At 36.3% G+C, this 21,391-nt stretch overlaps 1 long non-coding RNA gene across 1 annotated transcript; it reads right to left on the minus strand.

Moving 5' to 3' along the window:
* Window positions 1-809: 809 nt before the first annotated feature.
* On the minus strand, window positions 810-5,275 carry LOC137851678 (uncharacterized). The gene is made up of 2 exons (XR_011093349.1): window positions 5,023-5,275; window positions 810-1,877 (listed from the first exon to the last, which is right to left on the minus strand). It is a non-coding gene; the product is annotated as an uncharacterized lncRNA (long non-coding RNA).
* Window positions 5,276-21,391: the final 16,116 nt, after the last annotated feature.

Consider the following 21,391-nt stretch of genomic DNA (forward strand, 5'->3'; position numbering starts at 1 on the left):
TCAATATTTATAGCCAGAGGTAGCTTGTGTTTTTCAAGTTAGTCTCTGTTGGCACATGGAATAAATAAATAAATAAAAAAATATATTTATTTATTTATTTATTTATTTATTTATTTATTTATTTACTGTTTATTTTAGCCATATTTTTGCACTGTTGAACATAGTGACAGACCCCTCTGGAGCAGATAACAACACAGCTGAATCTCTAACATGATATTCTGCTTGTAATGAGGTGTTGGGGCAGCCTGGACCAGTTGGGACCAGACAGCTCTCCTCAGTTACCTGACTTTGGAGACAATATATGATTGATGTTGGAACACTGGTAAGAAGGATACACAAAGGGCTCAGCTCACCAGTGGTGGTGGTAAGATTTAGGGCACAAAGATTCATGAAGTCTAATGGCAAAAATAAATAAATAAATAAATCATAGAATGAAAAACTTCTAGTCCCTTTCAACCCATATTGATCATGAGAATAGCTTTTGTGCTGTGTTATCTTCTAATATTTAGAAAGTCAGACTTTCACTTTAACATTAGTTATACCTAATTTAACATTAGTTTTACCTAATGAGTTCCTTGAAAGTGGTAAAGCTAATAAACGTATTTTTGTTATTTAAATAAGAAATATATTTTTTTCTTTTCAGTTTTATCTATGCCCTGCTAGAACTTCAGACAAATGTGCAGGCCCTAACCATTGTCTAAGGGAGATAATATTTTTAATAAGTAATTATCACACACAAATAAAAAAAAATAAAAAATAAAAACAAGCACAATGTTTGTCATGTGTCTAAATGTAGACTTTTGAACATGTTAAATTTCAAAACCTTTATTTAACATTTTCATAGAAAAAGAATCTATAACTTTACATCTCTTTAGATTCTGACATGACATTACCGCGGTCATACAGAAGAGCAATAACAGCAGAATTCCAGAATAATCCAGTATGGTCACAAGTAGCATTACTGTGTTATCGCAATGCCTAGGTGTGGCTAGCTGGCTTTCAGTTCTCCATCCATTAAAGCAGACATTGCACATTCAAGTAGGATTACACAACAGAAGGCCTAGGTAATATTTACAAGGGTTCAGACTTGTTTTCTATAGCAACTGTAACTGAGAGGATTACTAAAACACTGAGTTGGTGTCAGAAGACTAGGATTTATTCCTAACTACCCGTATCACTTTGGGAAATTCACTTAATCTCCCATTGCTTCAATTCCCTGCTCAGAAATAGGGACAATAATGTTTCTTACATACAGTTATTTCAGGAGGATACATCAGTTGGGCTCTAGTCTTCCAGACACAAGAAATGCATACAATAAAGAGCTCAACTGTCTAGGCCTTCTAGCTCTTAGCTTGTTATTGTCATGTAGCCCCAGCAGGCAGGCAGCTCAGCACCATATAGACACTCACTCACTCTCCCCAGGTGGGATGGGGGAGAGAATCAAAAAGGTAAGTGTAAGAACTCATGGATTGAGATAAAAACAGTTTACTAGGTAAAACAAAAGCTGTGCGTGCCAACAAAGCAAAACAAGGAATCACAAGGAATCAGTTCGTTGCTTCTCATCAGAGGCAGGTGTTAAGCCACTCCCAGGAGAGCAGAACTCATCATGCGTAATGGTTTCTTTTGAAGACAGATGCCATCAATCCGAATATTGTCATCTCTCTCTCCGCCCCCCCTCCTCCCCCCCCTTTCCTTCTTTAACCCAGCTTTTATTGTGGAGAATGACTCCATAAGGTATGGGACATCCCTTTGGCCAGTTTGGGTCAGCTATTCTGGCTGTGTCCTCTTCCAGCTTCTTGGCACCCCCAGCTTCTTCACTGTCTGTATGAAAAGCTGAAATGAAGCTGAAATGTCCTTGTCTTTGTGTAAGCACTGCTCTGTAACAATTAAGAACATAGATATATCATCACTACTATATTCACCAAACATCCAAAACACCGCATTACATGAAGAAATGTAACTCTATCCTAGTCAAAACTATGACAAATGGTCACAAAGCAAACAGGTCAAGTAAAATTTAAATTACATTTAAAAGATCTAGCTAATTTTCATCCTTTTTTTTCTTTTTACATATACACATGCTCACACACCACTGCCTCATGTTGCACTATGCAGTAACACTGGTTAGAAGACAGAGCACTGCTGCTAGCTGACTCAGGTCACTTAATGTGATTTTTGTATTAAATGTGAAGTGATATACTCAGTTTTGGAGTTGGAAATATGGAGAATTGCTAGCTATCTCCTCTAGGTCTTGCAACTTTGAGTTGAAAGATGAGTTGCCATGCTTTGGGATGCCTGTTGAGCATAAGAAGCCTAATAACAGCAGAGAAGGTAGTTACCACCTTGGTGATGCTTTTTTTTTTTAAATATATATTATTATTATTATTTATTTTTATATATTTTTTTTAATTTTTATTTTTTTTCTGGAACGTGATGACATGGTAGGAGACTATATTGGGTTACAATGTTTTGCTTTCTCTGTGCATCCATAGGGCAACATAGAAGATGGAAAGAAGCAACTGAGGAGCAGAACAGAAGGTAAAACCAAGCAGGAAAGGATCATACTCTGAAACCTGTGAAATCAGGAATACTGAGAGTGAATGAGCCAGGAAATAGGACCTGTAAGGTGTTGTCTGGTGGAAAGACAAGGCAGAATAACTTCTTACAGTTCCTCTGAAGTTGAATTTCCAGAGATCCTCAGCTGCTATTTTAATAATGGAAGATGTAACAGATACTACTGAATCTGTTATGCTTTCTGTTGTTGAAGCATACATATAGAGACCTAGAATCCTTTGCAGGTCACAGTCTAACACATAACAGGATGATGCATTGCCAATTTTGAGTATCTCCAAAGACAGAGATTTTACAGCCACTCTGGGCTCCCTATCTAGTGTTTTACTATTTCCGTTATAAGATTTAAAAAAAAAAAAATCCTTATGTCACAATACTTGGGAAGCCAAACCAATGGACATTAGCAGACTTACTTTGTACAGTCTGGATTTTGAGGGTTTGCTGACACAAGTGATTTCAGGTTTACTCAGAGGATAACTTGACTGTAGGTATTCTCGGTGTTGAAGTACAATGAAGATCATAAATTTAACATAAAAAGAAAACAACCTGGCTGAAAATTGTGTGAAAACCTCTCATCTTTGATGATACGATGATGTTTTGTGAGGAGTTTCCTACCACATTACAGAGAAACTGTAGGAACAATCCTTTCTCATAGAAGTATGTCAGTCTATGAGAACTGTACATCTTTGCCTAAGCATAATGTAAGTCTGCAGCTTTCCTCATGCAAAAACAATTTTGATCACATTTCTAAGCAAACAAACAAAATAAATAATTAATTATATTTAATAACATTAATTTATTATAATATAGTACATAATATATATTTATTATATTATCATTACTTTATATAAATTATATATTTATATATCTACATATATCTACATTTATATTTATATATAATTATGTATAAATTTACTATATTATATATAGTAAATTAATATATTAATTAAATTATAATTTAATGTTAAAAATCTATTATATAAAATACAATTAATGTATTTATATATATACACTCACATGTTATTATTAAATATTACAAATATATTTTATATATAATATTAAATAACATTATTTTATCAATAATAACAATTTACAGATACTATTAATTTATTATTATCAGTAATGTTAATTTATCAATATTAATAATACTAATTTATTATTATTAATAATAATTAATAAAATCAATGAGAATCCCAAACAATCGCAGGTGCAGAACTGTGTTTGTTTGATTGTTCTTGCGGTGAAGATCTAGATGTTCAAACAGGCCTGATCAGCAAAATTCTTTTTTTTCAGTAAATATTTAAAATGAACTTCTGGTTTAGTTACACTAATTTCATATTATCTTTTATTTTGGGGATAAGCATGCCTGAGATAATTAGAATATTGTGCTTACATCATACCAAGTCCTGATTCTTAAAGATTATTAGATCCTTGAATTTCTATCTGATCTAATGTTACAAAGAATGGAGGTCTTGGCAGATTGCCTAGTTTAGATTGCATTGTACATTGGAGACGATGGCTTTTTCCCCAGAATAATGGGTTAGGGGAAGAGGGCTGCTTTATGAAGTTTGTGTTTGTTCTCACTGCTGTTTGTATGCCTCATACATCAACAAGAAAACAAGCAGTTTTCTAGTTAGAAGTTCAGCTGAAAGCTGGGTAATGGCCTAATAGACCTGTAGAGGACCATTCAAGTGGAATTTTAGTAGGGCTTTGGTTTTATTGGTGGACAAAGAAAAAACATGCACAAACTTTATTTCTAATGCTTTCTATTGTACTTTTTACTCACAACTGACATTTATTAAAGGCAAATAAAAAATAAAGTTGCAATATGCTCTGGTTTTGAAGAAAATTGGAGAGAGAAAAAAAAATAAATCACCTATTCTTTCTATTTTAGTAATGAAACAAAACCTATAGTAAATGAAACCTAATTGGCAGAAACATTTACACGTACTAGGCTTTTCAGCGATAGACCTAAATAATAAGATATTCATATTTCTTGCTTTCTTTTTTATTTCTTAGTATATTTCCAGTGCATAGCTTATATCACAAACTGACATCTAGTCTTGTATCAATGCTTAACAAGCTCAAACCCACTTAAATTGTAATGCATGTAACCTACAAAAATTAGAAATAAAAAAGCTGTAATTCAAAGACACATTTATCTCATCAGGGTGAAATAAATGAACATTTTGAGGTAAAAGAAAACTCAGAATAGTTATATATTCTTGAATATATATTAGATATTATATGTAATAGTATAGTTATATTATAGTATATAGTTATAATATACTTTACTACTTACAAATATGTAATATAATTTTCATGTATTATAGAACATAGCATGAAATCCAGAAAAATGAATATACTGACACATAGTAGAAAATGCCTACATAACACTGAGAGCTAGATAGGTCTTAAGAGTAAGAAGCATCATATTTTTATCTATCTCACCTCTTCCTGTGGTAGTTATGACCCACCACTGCCATACCACTGTAAGGATCTAGAAAAATCCACAATGCTGCTGATAAACACTTGAAGAAAATGAGAAATAGACTTAGTTCCACCACACTTTTATACACTCAAAGGTGGAGAAGGTATGCTGAAGTCCTTAGAGGAGTACCAAGAACTAATACAATAATGATGTTTGTCCTGGAAGCGCTAATTCTAGCATTGTTCCTAAGACAGTGTACCTGTTCACCACACGTCTGTCCCACAAGTGTTGTGGGACATTTTATTAACCTTTAGGTATCCAACAGGATCAGTCCTGTCTTGAAAAAAAAATTGGAAATACAATTGAAAAACAAACAGACAGAAAACTCAAATTCCACCCACCACCAAGAGGAACATCTGCAGGGTCTAGACTTAACAAAATAAACCCCTCAAGTTTAAGCCAATTTAAACAATCTACTCTATTATAGATAAAGTCGGTTGAAAGATAAGAATACACTGCAGTCACATTTCAGAATAATGTATATTTGCTTTTTACATTTTATTTTAAAAAGGAAATTTGTTAGAGAGTTAGTCTGAAAATGGATCAAATTGCTCTAGGATATATTGTAATACATTAGTGGGTAGCTTCCAACATGTTGGATAAAGTATTAATCTTTTCTCTCTTTTATTTAAGACTAATTATTTTTGGATATATATAAATAACTCTATTAGGTTAAAAAAAATAAAAAAATAAAAAAAAACAAAACCAAAAAACAAAAACGACAATACCAAAATGCATTTCAACTGGATGTAACTGTCAAATAAATACTTGTTATACTACATAGTGACTTTTTTTTTTTTTTGAGAACTATGGCCTGTATGAACTAATTCAGTAAAATACAAACAAACAATCAAAACATGCTTGGATGATCACATGGATGAGAAGCCAGAATTTTTTGTTTGTTTGTTTGTTTGTTTTATCACTGGCAGACAAAGTGGCAGAAAATTAAAGCAGTAGTTGTTAAATGTCAATGACAATTTACAGCTACATCAAGTAAGCATGTAAGTAAGTATGTAAGATGCAGCATGACTGATATTATATATGAAATTATAAACCATATATTTAGATAACTAAAATCAGGAAAGTCAAATCCCAACCTTTAGGTTAAATCACTACAGTAGTGTAGTCTTTATACTATATAGTAGTGTAGTCTTTATACATTGTCTTTATAAAACAAAACAAAACAAAACAAAAACGTATATTTCCATGAATGGAAAACACTCCTCTTTATCCAGCAATTGGATGAAAGAAGATCTAAAACATAGGAGATATGGGTTACATTTCTATAAAAAACTCATGTCTGAAATGATTTTACTGCAACCTTCTTAAACTTGGTGAGTTATAGTAGTTTTAAGCATTCAGTCAGAAGTAGATCACTTGCCCTTCAGGAATTACTGAAAACATTCAGTCATGATTTCCACTGAATATACGTCTTAAATTCTACACTATCTGGTTTGCTCTGCACAAAACTTGTAACAGTAAGAATCTTACTTGCTATGAGCTGGTGTTAAAGAGAGGAAAGTGAATTGTCAGTCCTAAACATCTATAACTACTGATGAGTACAATTTATTAAACGCATATGTACTATTCCCCCAACACCTGCAAATGGTTGAAAGCATGGAGAAACACAGAAACTTTTATAACTAAAAACAGCCTTCTTCTTTCTATTTATGGATTTCCTTGATAAAAAAAAATAATAAAAATCTATTTATGATTGTAGGATCTGCATGCATACCTACAGACACCTTGATGTGGTACTTCTGTGTTACATACTCATGGAACTGACAATAAAATTTGACAGTAATCTGCTTGAGGCTCTGGATGTGATAGAGATGAAGCATTGTTCCAAATCTCACAGCTTAATCATTTTAACTATACTGTCCTACAAGAATAGTTCATCCTGCTGTACTGGGTCTGGCTGGAATGTTAACTTTCCCTGCAGCAGCCCATACAGTTCTGTGCTCTGCACTTGTAGCTAGAACAGCAGTGGTATCACACCAGTGTTGTGTCTGCTGTTGAGCAGTGCTGGCACAGCATCAGGACTCTCTCTAACCCTCCTAGGGGGTGGGCAAAAAAAGTGAGAAAAGAAACATCACCAGGGCAGCTGACCTAAACTAACCAAAGGGATATTCCATACCATGTGATGTCACACTCAGCAATAAAAGGTGGAAAAAGAAAGAAGAGGAGAGGTGTGGGCTCTCATTGCGAAAACGTCAGTCCTCCTCCTGAACACCGGCTACATGCATTGAGGTCCTGCTTCAAGAACATGGTCAAACATCACTCATTAGTGGGAAGTAGAAAGTAATTTCTTTCCTCTGCACTTCCAGATAGCCTTTATTTATTTATTTATTTTCCCTTTTCCCCTCCCTTTTCCCCTTTCCCTTTTTCCTTTTTTTTTTTTCTTTTCCCTTTAGTTAAAATTTTTAGTTAATAATAATCTTTCCTTAATAATTATTTCCTTTAATTAAATTATCCTTATCTCAACCCATGAGTTGTTCTTTCCTTTACAACTTCCCCTCCTCATGTAAGGAAGGAAGGAGAGTGAGAGCATGGTTGTGGTTTTTAGCTGCCTAGCATGGTAAAATAACCACACCTGCTTATGCACCAACTGGTAAGAGGAGTCCTTCACGAAATTCATGTATTTGCAGTGGGATTTAGTACAAGGAAAGATATAATTTGACAAGCATAAATAAGTTTTCTTTCAGAAATCATAACTTCCCAATGGAGTTCCTAGAAAATGTCTTTTTTAATTATTTATGTAATTATTTATTTATTTTTTCCCCAAGGAGAGAGCACTCTAAATAGCTAAATGTCACAGGGTAAAAGAAGAAAATTAGCTCCTGAGTGTATCAGAAGACTCTGTCCCATATATCTGTTTTACTTTTTCTTGTATAAACAGAGGCTAAGCATAAGGATTCATTTAGTTTTCTGACCAGTAGTTTGTAGATAATGCTGGCATGGTAAACATGTTCTATTGAAAAAGGCCATTGCAAGGTTCATGCCAGTTAAGTTTGCAGAAATATTACAGTGAGGTAACACAGAATCACAGAATCACAGAATTTCTAGGTTGGAAGAGACCTCAAGATCATTGAGTCCAACCTCTGACCTAACGCTAACAGTCCCCACTAAACCATATTCCCAAGCTCTACATCTAAATGTCTTTTAAAGACTTCCAGGGATGGTGACTCCACCACTTCCCTGGACAGCCTGTTCCAATGTCTAACAACCCTTTCAGTAAAGAAGTTCTTCCTAAGATCCAACCTAAAACTCCCCTGGTACAACTTTAGCCCATTCCCCCTCGTCCTGTCACCAGGCACGTGGGAGAACAGGCCAACCCCCACCTCTCTACAGCCTCCTTTGAGGCATCTGTAGAGAGCAATAAGGTCGCCCCTGAGCCTCCTCTTCTCCAGGCTGAACAAGCCCAGCTCCTTCAGCCGCTCCTCATAGTACTTGTTCTCCAGGCCCCTCACCAGCTTCGCTGCCCTTCTCTGGACCCGCTCAAGCACCTCGATGTCCTTCTTGTAGCAAGGGGCCCAAAACTGAACACAGTACTCGAGGTGCAGCCTCACCAGAGCCAAGTACAAGTGCCACTAACCATGCAAGCTACAAAGCTAGTCAGGCTAGAGGTTTCAAGAACTCTGGTCATTTTTCAATTAGTTTTGGTATCCAAAAGAGTGGAGCATAGCACATACATTGGAAGGCAATTGTAGAATGAATGTCTACTTATAATTACTATCCATGTAACTTATTTAGCAGCTAAATTTGTTGCAAGCAGTTTCTCAGGTTACATAAAGCAAACTAATGAAGCAGCTGTAACAAAGAAAATCATAAACCCATTTAAACTGATGCACTGGCTATGATGAGACTCTCATTCATTTGATACATGACCACTGTTTTGTGACTAAAGAAAGGCTGAGACAGAGTAATAAATATGTACATTATTGTAATAGTAGAAAAACTTTCCCATTTCTGTCACTAGCTATTTTCCATTTATTACTTTGATTTCTTCTGCTGCTAATGTACTTTATCTCTCATATCATCTAGGCTCTAGTTATCTGTTATAATACAACTTGCTCCCAGAGGCTTCACTGGTAGTAGCTCTGGAATTTCAAGAGTAAAAGAACAGATTTATGTCTTTGCAACATTCAGAGACTCTGCACTTTACTTTGCTGGGGCAAAGGAGAGCTTCCAGAATAAATTTCATAGTGGAATATGACATTATGAACAGAGTTATGCAAGTTTAACTCCCTCGCACCTGTTTTACAGTTTTGGCTAGCAAGCAGATGTAAACTGCAGAAGGTGATAAATTCTTTCCTTTCAACTGCTCTAAGTTAACTGCCCTTTGAGGTCACCAGGAACCTGGGTCTAGACAGATGAACACAGCATTCATTATACGATCTGAGGGAATGACGAAGAGCTGCATTTGTAGTCGCCATCTGGTGGTTTGCTGTACAATGGCATGTAATTTGGGAAAGAATCTCTTGATGACAGTTGTAATGTCATGAGATTATTTTTAAGGATTGCACCAAGCACAATAAACGTTGATGCAATCACCTTTACTTACTTGAATTGGGGGGGTGGGGAGAGAGAGAGAGGAATGGGGCGTTGGGGGAAGCTGTAACTGAATATGTTAGAATATTTACTAACTGATCCTAAAATTTCTTTAATTCCTTTTAAGCAACTCTTTAGCACTCTTTGAAAGCATCTATTATGAAGATACAGCTTTTACCAGTGGAGAATTTCTCTCCTCAGTCACTCCATTAAGCATTTGGTAGCAATAACCAAAGCACAGCATATTTTTCACTGCCTGAGAGGACATACTATTGTGACAAGCCATACTTTTGTGATAAGTTGTTATGCATACTCCTTACTATTTTTTGCTTCACTTTATTATATTTTGTCTTTTGAGCAATTGATTTTTCCAATCACTGAAATGATTGTGGAAGGTTCTTTCCCTTATTTGTGTTTACTTGGGTGAATAAGTGTGAGCAGGTTTTTACAGCCCTTCCACTTTCATCAGAAAGTGTCTTGCATGCAGAAGGGACACTTTCTGTTGAAAGTTGCATTCTCCATTGGTGTTCAATAGGACAGCCACATTTCTAGTCTTTAGGACATGATGAAACAAAAGGGTCACAGAAGACCCTCTTTTGATATAGGTAGTTTTTTTTTGTTTGTTTGTTTTTAATCTGAGATATGCAACTAGTAAACCAAAGCTTAATCACTAGTTGAAATTCTTACTGGACTTAACAGTCCCTGAGAACCTGGGGATGCATAGTCACTCACTGGTCAGTAACTAGAGGAAGAGACTGGTGAGTCGTAGCTGGAATATTGATTTACAACCAGTGTAAGTAGAACATGCATTCTTAGAGTAATGTAAAGATTATGAGAAATTCAGAGGGAAAGGGTGGAGAGGAGATAACCATTGAAGTTAGAGAACAGCAGTGAGCAGATGTGATAGGTTCATGTGGGATATTGCTCCCCATACTGGGAAAGATTAGGTAAGGACTGGTGTCAGGGTAAAAGCTAAACAGTGGGAAAATAATCCTGAAAACAATGATGCTAAACAGCACTTAACCAGTCTCATGTAGGAAGTAACTGTAAACATTCAGAAAGCAGCCAGCTGCAGCCTGCCACAGAGAACATAGTTTCTTCAGATATTGTCTGTTTCTGAAAAATGTCTTTTGGACATATTATTCTACCTCTGATTTTTGCACAAACTTCCTCATATCTATACTCTCTTCTCTGCAGTACAGAGTAATGTGACTAAGAAAGTGTAAGAATGGGAGAATGAGGAGAGTTACTATGTTTAGAGAGAGATTTTGGTTGTTTGTAAACAGTGAAACCTGACTCTGCTTACTGTCTAAAGACTTTTGCATATCATTATCACAATATTTTATTATTGTAAACAACTGAACAAATTTAAAATCTGTGTGCATGACAGAACAGTTCCCTGTTTTTCTTGACATCTTTTATCCCCAAAAGCAAGAGGCTTTTAAAAACAGATATATTTGCAGTATATTATAGAAATGGGGATTTTCCTAAGTAGGCATTTTATATAGTGTTAATATATATTTGAGACTTGGTACAATGTCATTGGAATGAAGGCATGTTATTTAATGATTTTTACTCCTGCTATTTTTGCATCCTAGCATAATTTTCACTTGAAATCATTTTCAGCCATAATTTATTGAGAGTCCTAACAATCTTTTGCTCTTTCACACTGATTCTAACAAGGTTCTGACCTGAATCCTCATGTGTTCCACATCATTTCCTTCTGGAGATTACCAGGCCAAGCTGAAGAGTAAATGAGTTGTAAGGTCAAGAGATTCTCACTGTGAGACAACTGCTGAATTCCTGGTACTATGATTGCATCTTTCTATTACACCTTAATCACTATTTGACAAATTCCAATCAGAGATTCATAAATTAATGTGACTTATTTTAATTAAGGCAATACGTTGCCCCACTACTAGAATATTAAAAATACACAGAAACTGAAAACAATAAATATGCCTTAAAGAGATAGTAACATGATGCAGTTTTAATCATGGGTGACTTCTACAGATATAATCTCTGATTTAAGAGTGGGTACAAATCATCACCTAATAGTTATAGGAGAGGAAAAGTAGATTTGAAATTAATCTTTTCTTTAATCTCCAAATGTTTCTAAGCCTTTAGAAATCAAGAAGAAATTCACAGAGGAGAATTTAATGAGTTTATGAACATTACTGAAAAAATATATTTAAAGCACAATGTCTCCTTTTCTTTTTACTCATATTATTGCATTGCTAATGGTTGAATATAATTAATGTGAAAAACTATATCCTCTCTTTTGGCACTGAGTAGTCTAGGAGAGTTGGTCAAGATGTTATATTGTAAGCCAAAGAATCAGAATCAGAATCCAACTATATATATTATTTCTGCCATCTCCATGAACCAGAATCAGTGACATCACCTTTTGGGTAGTAGAATCAATCCTAAAAGCTGTAGTCCAGGTTTTCTCTCACTAAGATATTTTTTTATTATTATTTTTTTACACACACACACACACACATATATATACTTATTAGTATATATATATATATACTAATTATAAGGATATATATATATATATCCTTATAATTATATATATATAAGGATATATATATATACTAATAAGTATATATAATATATATATATACTAATTATAAGGATATATATACTAATAAGTATATATATACTTATTTTGAAGTATTCATTGTACATAAGGAAACATGCAACCAATGTAAGGAGAATACTCTAGACCTATAGAGCCTGGGAGAGGTTCTGTTGACTCACCAAGTTCCACATCAGTGGGAAGGAGAGGGACAAGTCCACTAGTTACAGGCCGCTCTGAATGATTAGGCATGTATTTAACCATCAGATTTGGCTGAAACCAGAACAAGACTCAAACTTCTGTCTCTGTATCACATCACAATCAGTACAGGAAATACTTATATTTCCATTTAAATGTAAAAGCTATGCTTTATATTAAGATCTTAGAGCTTGCTGAGATCTTAATAGATTCAGTTTGGCAAAAATCAAGTGGAAAAAGGTTTTTTGTTTCCATCTTGTATATACAGAAGCTAACATGCAATTAGGGGATGGGGAGCAGGATGTGGCCCTCACCATCCACGAAGAACTGGTTGGTGACCTGCTACGGCACTTGCATGTGCACAAGTCGATGGGGCCGGATGGGATCCACCCAAGGGTACTGAGAGAACTGGCAGAGGTGCTGGCCAAGCCACTATCCATCATTTATCAGCAGTCCTGGCTATCGGGGGAGGTCCCTGCTGACTGGCGGCTAGCGAATGTGACGCCCATCTACAAGAAGGGCCGGAGGGCTGACCCGGGGAACTACAGGCCTGTCAGTTTGACCTCAGTACCAGGGAAGCTCATGGAGCAGATCCTCTTGGGAGTCATCATGCGGCACTTGAAGGGCAAGCATGCAATCAGGCCCAGTCAGCATGGGTTTATGGAAGGCAGGTCCTGCTTGACGAACCTGATCTCCTTCTATGACAAAGTGACGCGCTGGGTGGATGAGGGAAAGGCTGTGGATGTGGTCTACCTTGACTTCAGCAAGGCTTTTGACACCGTCTCCCACAGCATTCTCCTCAAGAAACTGGCTGCTCTTGGCTTGGACTGGCGCACGCTTCGTTGGGTTAGAAACTGGCTGGATAGCCGGGCCCAAAGAGTCGTGGTAAATGGAGTCAAGTCCAGTTGGAGGCCAGTCACTAGTGGCGTCCCCCAGGGCTCGGTGCTGGGGCCGGTCCTCTTCAACATCTTCATCAATGATCTGGACGAGGGCATTGAGTGCACCCTCAGTAAGTTTGCAGATGACACCAAGTTAGGTGCGTGTGTCGATCTGCTCGAGGGTAGGAAGGTTCTGCAGGAGGATCTGGATAGGCTTCACCGATGGGCTGAGGTCAACTGCATGAAGTTTAACAAGGCCAAGTGCCGGGTCCTGCACCTGGGGCGCAATAACCCGAAGCAGAGCTACAGGCTGGGAGATGAGTGGTTGGAGAGCTGCCAGGCAGAGAAGGACCTGGCAGTGATGGTGGATAGTCGGCTGAATATGAGCCATCAGTGTGCTCAGGTGGCCAAGAAGGCCAACGGCATCCTGGCTTGTATCAGAAACAGTGTGACCAGCAGGGCTAGGGAGGTGATCGTCCCCCTGTACTCGGCTCTGGTGAGGCCGCACCTCGAGTACTGTGTTCAGTTTTGGGCCCCTTGCTACAAGAAGGACATCGAGGTGCTTGAGCGGGTCCAAAGAAGGGCGACGAAGCTGGTGAGGGGTCTGGAGAACAAGTCCTGTGAGGAGCGGCTGAGGGAGCTGGGCTTGTTCAGCCTGGAGAAGAGGAGGCTCAGGGGCGACCTTACCGCTCTCTACAGATACCTTAAAGGAGGCTGTAGAGAGGTGGGGGTTGGCCTGTTCTCCCACGTGCCTGGTGACAGGACGAGGGGGAATGGGCTAAAGTTGCGCCAGGGGAGTTTTAGGTTAGATGTTAGGAAGAGCTTCTTTACTGAAAGGGTTGTGAGGAATTGGAACAGGCTGCCCAGGGAGGTGGTGGAGTCACCATCCCTGGAAGTCTTCAAAAGACGTTTAGATGTAGAGCTTAGGGATATGGTCTAGTGGGGACTGTTAGTGTTAGGTTAGAGGTTGGACTCGATGATCTTGAGGTCTCTTCCAACCTAGAAGTTCTGTGATTCTGTGATTCTGTGATTCTATTCAAGTTCACATAGCAGTGTGCAGGAATACAAGGAATATGAAGTATTGCAATATATTGTAAGGAAATATAGTTTCTTTTCAAAATCAGTATTATTTTTCCCATCAAGATAAGTTTAAATACTACATTTTCTAGAGATTAATATAAAGCTACAGACTTCATAAAAGCTACTCATTGTACAATTAATGCAGTTGATTCAAAGTACAGGACAATAAAAAAGTCTTTCTGAGTTTACGATTCCATGTTGTTTTTTTTTTACAAATTATTATACATATTAATTTCTAAGGTAAAATTCTGTTGACTTTAGTTCAAGGCAAACAAGGGATGCCTTTAACACTTCAGACTTCTTGAAAATCCAATCAGCTTGTGATATAGTTCTACTGAAAATATACGCTATAATAACAATCTTCATTTGAGCTTTCGGTAATCCATGTTTGCCTTAAAGATTATAGACATAGTTGATGTGGGAATCAAAACCCAAGCATAGGTCAGATGTTGATTTAAGTTACTGAACCTTTGTATCTCTCTGTCTATCAAATCCTTCAGTAATCAGTGAACACAAACGTCTATAGATTGTATTACAGCATTTGAAAATTAATCCTTAAAACAGGTGGGTCTAAGATTGACTTTGGTATAAATTTAGAAGTGGGGTCTGTGTAGACTTGAATATGATTTCAGTGATTAGAATTCACAGGAGATTCCACTAAAGATTAATCTGGAAACTGATCATGTAGAGCATACTTGGAGGAGGCTAATTATTGAAATAAAATACATATTCCAAAACGACTAAAATTTGCTGATAACACAAATGATAGGGGAGGGAAAAAACAAACAAACAAACAAAAAAACAGAGAAATATGGAGCCCTAGTTACATTAAATTCATAAGAGATGACTGATATAAAATATTTCCATTCCAAAACTAGAAGTGTATTGGTCCAGAATTTATTTTAAGGGATTGCAAGTAAGGGCTGACAGACACAACTTATGAACCTCATTATCTAAAACAAAAGCCCCATTTATGTTCTCACACAGGATTCGAACTAAACTCAAAATACTTTCTTCAGATCACAACAAAGGCCCATAGAATTCATTAAATGATGAAACCCATAGCATTTCTTCTTACTATGTATTTATGCTAGATATATTTATATATTTCTAGATTCTGCTTATACCATCTCAATCATAAAAGTTTGCCAGCCAGATTACTCCCACTCATAATCCAGTACTTTGAATCTTTCAGACATGTTAAATTAGTACAGCTACTGAAACAGAATCTGTCTCCAAATCCTTCATTAATCCATCATTTCTTACACCTCCACAGAAAACCATGTCAGGCTCCTCAGCCCCTTTTAGCAGGCAGTTTCTCAATCCTGAGATAAAAAAAAGTGAAACATCTGGTCTGCATACAGTTCAATCTGTTAAAACTCTGTTACGACTCTGATCTGTGTAATAATTGTTAACAAAAGTTATATGATCAGCTTATTGTAGGTGTTTTTACCTTTCACAGAATCACATAATCTCAGAATGGATGAGGTTGGAAGGGACCTCTGAAGATGATCTAGTCTAAACCCCCTGCTGAGCAGGATCACCTAGAGCACATTGCACAGGATGGCAGACTCCACAACCTCTCTGGGCAACCTGTGCCACTGCTCTGTCACCCTCACAGTAAAGTGCCCTCTCATATTCGGTTGGAACCTCCTGTGCTTCAGTTTGTACCTGTTGCCTGTTGTCCTGTTGCTGGGAACAACCAAAAAGCTCCATCCCCTTGACACCCTACCCTCAGATATTTATACACATTAATGAGGTCTTTCTTCAGCTTTCTCCTTTCCAGCCTAAACAGGCCCAGTTCTCTCAGCCTGTCCTTGTATAACAGGTGCTCCAGCCCTCTAATCGTCTTAGTAGCCCTCCTCTGAAGACACTCCTGTAGTTCTATGTCCCTCTTGTATTGGGGAGCCCAGAACTGGACACAATACTCCAGGTGTGGCATCACCAGGAGAAGAGTGGATCACCTCCCTTGGCCTGCTGGAACTCCTCTTCTAAACACAGCCCAGGATCCCATTGTCCTTGGCCACAAGGGCCCATTGCTGGCTTATGGTCATCCTGCTGTCCACCAGGATTCCTAGGTCTCTCTCTACAGAGCTGCTCTCCAGCATGTCAGACCCCATCCTGTACTGGTGCTTGGGGTTACTCCTCCCTAAGTGCAGGACTCTGCACTTTCCCTTTACTTCCTGCATGTGTAATACTGTGAAAAAAAAGATCAGCCTAGGAAGTCTGGATATGTTTCAGGGTCAAAGATATGAATTTGTAGTGATTCAGAGACAGCTACTGATTCAGTTTGATCTTCCTCCCGTCTCTCCCTACTTGAGCTTGACTGGTTATTTCAGTGGCTTTTTTAGAGGTTTGTCTTTGTATGTTTTGATCTCAGTTGTTTCTTCAGTTAATTATATTTATCAGATAATATCTAAACAAGGTCTTCAGTGTCCTTTAGATACTTGTTTTAGCCAGGTCATAGACAAGATGACCACAAGCTCAAGGTCCTTGGTATCTTGTATCTTGATTGCATGTCTAGCACAGTGCACAGTGAAATATTACTGAGAAGGTTTTAGCACTACAGTGTCAGGGTGGCATGGTGTTTGTTTGTTACTTTGGGTTATGTTTACTTTGAATATATAACTTGGAACAGAGCCCTATTCATTTCCCTACTGAAATGGCCTTGTATACACAGGTCTCCTTGAAATAGAGAATATACAGAGGAAACCAATGGCAGACATATACAGTGATTTACAAACACCTGATAAAGGTTGTTATTACTCTGCTACAAACTCACTGTATTTACCATATTTGCTGTCTTAGGTGACTCATCTAACAAAACAGTGCTAGATCCTGCAGTCAACAAAGGATACTTGTTCAGAGATGAGCTGTTGAGATGAGAATTTTGGGGTTACACTACATTGTTTTCTTAGGGAATACTAATATTTCTGTGTTCTGTTCTGTCAGGCTTTTATAGCAGTCTGTAAAGTGTTAAACCTCATAGCCTACCAGACAGACGAGTTTTCTGCTACATGACAACAGCAAATGCTTTATAGAAATTGCTTACTTTTTATTACCTGACCACTCAAGTTGACAACTTGTCATAAGGTCGGTTGGGTAGTGGTGAGATACTGGAGAAACCCTATTTTTCAAAGGTCTGTAGCGTTGCAGAAGAAGCACTGATCTGAATATATTGAAATTACACTGAATTTTGTATGACAGTGCTGGAATGTGTTAATTGAATGCTAAAGAATTTACATTGCTTGTGGGTCTGAGGTAGAATATCACTTCCTGGGCTGAATTCAAAGGCTGTAGGGAATGCATGCTCATGACTTATTTTAACAGTGTTTTTTTATCAGTGTCTTAGCAATGCAGAGAGAAAGTTTAGTAAGGTTTGAAACTAGATAATGTACTTTTCTCCAGTTTCCACAGTTGTCAATATTGCATGCAGCAATATTGCAGCCAGGGTGGAATCCATATTATGTATCTACAAATAATATTTCAACAACTTCAGCACTTAGACAATTATACCTAGTCTGAGACAGTCTTTTTCCAGATATAGTTTGGAAGGAGATGCTGCGGTGGTTGTAGTATAAGATGCAATAACTTGTCCTCATATAAGGTGCACAATAGGAACATCCTTAAATTCCTGAGTTACTTTTCCTTTTTCTAGATGATAGAGTGCTGCACTATGTCATGATACCAATACACAGACAGACTGAAATTGCATTGGCTTGCTTTTGGTGCCATATTTCAAACTGCTGTCTAAATTGCTTTCCACTATCACTCTTGTCTCAAGTGACTAGGTTTCTTTCTGCTTCGAAAATGTATGCTTTATGTTGCTTTGCCTCCATCTAATTGTATTTGCCTGAATTCATCTTTGCTCATACCTCCCTTCCCCTTTTCACTGCATCATTCATGTCCATATTTCTAAATGTTTTCCTTTTTTTTTTTTTTCCTACCACCTCATGCTTTCTTCCTGTCATAGGCTCATGGCTTTGGTAATGACAGGTACACCATCTACAAAATCATCTCCGATAATTAAAATGTTAAGTAGTTCACTAATTAACTCAAGAATTAAAGTCAGCAAAGAGTTTGTTAAGAAGCGATTATGTAAAACAAACAAACAAACAAAGAATAAACAACACTGAGCTAATTCAGTACCTATTGAAACATAAATTAGAGAAAAATAGATGAGTAGGTAAGGTTGCAAGACTTAGAAGAACAAAATCTGAGTAAAGGAAGAAACTTGTTAACCGAGAACACCAAAGAATTTGCATTCTCTGAATTCAGAGGATTCACTGAATTACCTTAGCTAAAATTACAAATTTTCACTTGATTTCATCTTGGACAGAAAGAAATAAACTTATAAAGGATAAAAAATAGTAAAACTAAGCAACTTGGGTATGCAGAAGAAGGGTATAGCCAAGTTGTGGGAAAAATAATAATGAACTAAAGAGTTCAATTTTGAAATTAAGGAAATTAAAGAATAAAGATTAAAGAATAAAGCTGAGGAGTTCTTCAATTTCTGAGACAAATGAAAGTAATAATAAGACAGCTTTCAGCAACATAAATAAAAAAAGAAAAGGTAGGAAAGTGAGGCCTACATTCTAAATACTGAGGATGGTTATAAGACTAAAGAATGTCTGTGAACCATTGAGTAACTGAGTAGTTTAATTGTGGTTTGGGTCAGGACAATAATGTGTATGTGGATAGTTGTAGGTGCTCATAAGGCTGCACACTGTACACAATAGTTAGACTAATTGGTTAAAATCTAACCTCTTTTAATAATTCTGAAAGGATTGGAAAATTAAATTGCAAATCCAGTAGTAATGATTTCTATTAATTTCTTAGTAGGACTAAAGACATTATAAGCTGCAAATAAAACACCAAGCTTATGAAAAAGTTAGCATGGTGGGAAGGTAGTCTGGCAAATTCCAGTTCATTGAAAAGCCAAAGAAAATTTTATAAAGGATACAGCAATAAATGGAAAGCAAACTAAAATTTACCATGGTTTTATCAAAGATAATTTCTACAAAATAAAATCAATGTCTGTTAACATATTTCATTGAAAAAGGGTAAAATAATGATACAGCTAGGTTTAAGAAAAAAGTATTTAATTTTGTGCACAAAAGTAATCATTGAAGTAGAAACAACGGGATGCACAGAGTTTATGGTGAATAAAAAACTGGCTAAAAGAGACATGATCATTCATTGATATTAAAGGAATGAATAGGGATAGGTGACACCATTTTCTTTTCAAGCTGTTTTTTGAGTACAGATGGTTAAATATTGTATGTAGATGACACCAGACCAAACATTACTAGGGAAACAGTCTAGGGAAATACTTTATTGTATAATATTATTTAGCATAGCATAGCATAGTATAATATAATATTGTATAGGAAAATTTAATGGGATGGAGTGATAGCAAAGAGACTCTAATCAGATCGAGTACAAGATCATTTGTGATGGGATGCATAACATAACATTTGTTTTAAGCAAAAGTGTTTCAATAATTTAATGTAGTGGAAGAAGAAAAAACCTGAATGCACAGGATGATGACTAAACCTAAACAATGGAGAAAGGTAATAGTTTTGCAGCAAATATTTTCAGGATAAATGTTACTCCAGGCACTATGTAGCTGTTGTATAAGGCTATTAGTAGGAGCACAGTCAGAATACTCTAATACTGTGTTAAGCAATCTGTGTTTAAAACAAACTGAAAAAAATCCTCCTAGTCTGGAACAGGAGCAGAGGACGACTACTTGTATAACTAGAGGAAAGGGAGTATTTACCATATATAAAGAGATTAAAAAGGAATTTGCTTGTTCAGCCTAGCAGAATAAAAGTTGAGAAGAGTATGATTATTTTTCATAAATACATTTAGGAAATAAATGAAAAAGCATAAATATTGAAGGATATTCAAGTAGATACAGAAAATTAAATGGATACAAATGTATAAATTTAAACTAGAAATTTGAAATAGTTTTCATCAAAAAAAGAAGATTTAGGAATGCTTATGTAGCAATGAAAGAATCTAAATTACTGCTAAACCTGATGAAGCTGAAGAGTTCATGGAAGGTATTTGTAATATCACATGAATGATTTTGACCTAACAAATAAAGTATTTTGTGGCTTTTTTACATTATTCTTGCTCCACCGGAAATTACTTTGTTCCACCCAATTTTGTTGTTGTTTTAACAACTACAAAAACAAACAAACAAACAAACAACAACAAAACAAAACAAAACAAAACAAAACAAAACAAAAAACAGAACCCATAGAAAATTATGTTATTTCTTGTTCTTTCTTTCTTCCAAGCTGTCCTAAAAAATCATACCATTATGTCATCTCTCAATAGTAGATATAAGAAAAAAAATCACAACTCCCATTAAAACATGGATATGCCTGAATAATTACATGCATTGTCTATTTTTTATTTTTTTTAGTTGCTTTATTCCAGCATAGTTATTCCTCTGTGCTGCTGCCTACCTTCAGTCTTCATCTGTTACAGATATAATGTTCTTCAATAGACATCAGATACACAGACTAATAAAGATTCATAAAACTTCAGAGTAGATACTATTGACTAAAATGGGAGAAAACAAACAACAACAACAACAACAAACAACAAACAATTGAGTACCATGATCAAGTACTTTCTTGGGACAGAAAACTTAAGTATTTGGGAAACTGTTTCAACAGATGACAGATCATTCTTTTGCATGAGTGCTTTTGATAGAAGGCAAAGTCAAATGACCCAAATCACTTTTATGAGAGAAAACTACAAAGAAAGAGAGGCCTGAATTACATTTATAATTACCAAAGCACTGGCAATTTATAAATGCCAGATATCCAGATAAATATGTTTGAATTAAAGGGTAAAAAGTAATGAAGAAGATATCATGGTAAGTAAGCTCTACGGGACAAATTTGACATGATTGTGCATACAAGGTGCTTAGGTGCTTAGGTATATATATATATTATATATATATATATATATATATATAAATTAAAGGAGATAGATTAGCAATATTCAGATTGTGGTCAC

This window comes from Anas acuta, chromosome 2, assembly GCF_963932015.1.
Source record: "Anas acuta chromosome 2, bAnaAcu1.1, whole genome shotgun sequence".
NCBI lineage: Eukaryota > Metazoa > Chordata > Aves > Anseriformes > Anatidae > Anas > Anas acuta.